This window comes from Kogia breviceps, chromosome 11, assembly GCF_026419965.1.
Source record: "Kogia breviceps isolate mKogBre1 chromosome 11, mKogBre1 haplotype 1, whole genome shotgun sequence".
Classification (NCBI taxonomy): Eukaryota; Metazoa; Chordata; class Mammalia; order Artiodactyla; family Physeteridae; genus Kogia; species Kogia breviceps.
This window is the reverse complement of record NC_081320.1, coordinates 15,886,372-15,887,571: the sequence shown is the minus strand read 5'-3', so window position 1 is coordinate 15,887,571 and position 1,200 is coordinate 15,886,372. Positions and strand designations below refer to the sequence as shown.

Genomic DNA, 1,200 nt, shown 5'->3' with positions numbered 1-1,200 from the left:
ATCAGAGACAAAATGAAATATCAGGACCTCTGGCTCCTTTTTTTTTTTTTTCTAGAAAATAAAAAAGATAATTTTACAATTCACTTAATGGCAACTGGTAATCATCAAATTAGCGATCGTTATATACAAAAGTTATGACACTAGCTGTGCTGTTATTTCTTAAGGTTGATCAGATACTTAGAATCACAGACATTTCCTACATAAGATACATCATATATGTCAAATTTGGTTATCATCAGCATCTATAGAACTAGACCTAGGGAAAGAACTAGGTCTGGGGACATATGCATGGTCTTCATATAGCAAATGTTTAGCCTGCCTTGATTATTACAAAATCAGAATAGCGAGAATACTCACAGTCTGGCTACTTTAAAACCCTTATTTTAACCACTTCAATAGTTAAAAAAACTACACCAACAATCATGTGATACCACTGCGCACATATTGGAATGGCTAAAATCCAAAACACTAACAAAACCAAGGGCTGACTAAGATGTGGAGCAATAGGAAGTCTCATTCGTTACTAGGGCAAATGCAAAATCACACTCTAAATGAATTAAAAACTTCTGTTCACATAGATCTCTACAAATGAATAATTTTTTTTCGTCAAATGAATGTTTAGATTAACTTTATTCATAATTGCCGAAGATTGGAAGCAATTAAAATGCCCTTCAGTAAGTGGATGGAGAAACAAATTTTGGTACATTCTTTTAATGAAATATTATTCTGTGATAAAGAGAAATGAGCTAGCAAGCCATAAATAAACAAAGAAGAAGTTAAACAGCTTATTGTTAAGTAGAAGAAGCCAATCTGAAAATGCTACATACTGTATGATTCCCACTATATGATATATTGAAAAATGCAAAACTACAGAGAAAATAGAAAGACCAGAGGTTGCCTGGGGCTTGAGGGGATGGGTAGAGAGATGAACTGGCAGAACATGGAACATTTTTAGAGTGGGGAAATTATTTTGTATCATACTATAATGGATAAATGGCATTATGCATGTGTCAAAACCCATAGAATGTACAACAAAAATGTTAACCTTGATGTAAACTATGGACTTGAGTTGATAGAAGTGTCATTGCCAAGATGTAACAAATGTACCACATTCATACAAGTTGTTAATAATAGGAAGAACTTTGCGAGTAGGATAGAGAGGAGATCTATGGGAACTCTCTGCACTTGCTGTGCAATTTT

The 1,200-nt window shown here is 33.7% G+C and overlaps 1 non-coding gene across 1 annotated transcript; it reads right to left on the bottom strand.

The window, feature by feature from the left end:
* Positions 1-227: 227 nt before the first annotated feature.
* On the bottom strand, positions 228-359 carry LOC131766065 (small nucleolar RNA SNORA72). Its single transcript, XR_009338367.1, has one exon. It is a non-coding gene; the product is annotated as a small nucleolar RNA SNORA72 (small nucleolar RNA).
* Positions 360-1,200: the final 841 nt, after the last annotated feature.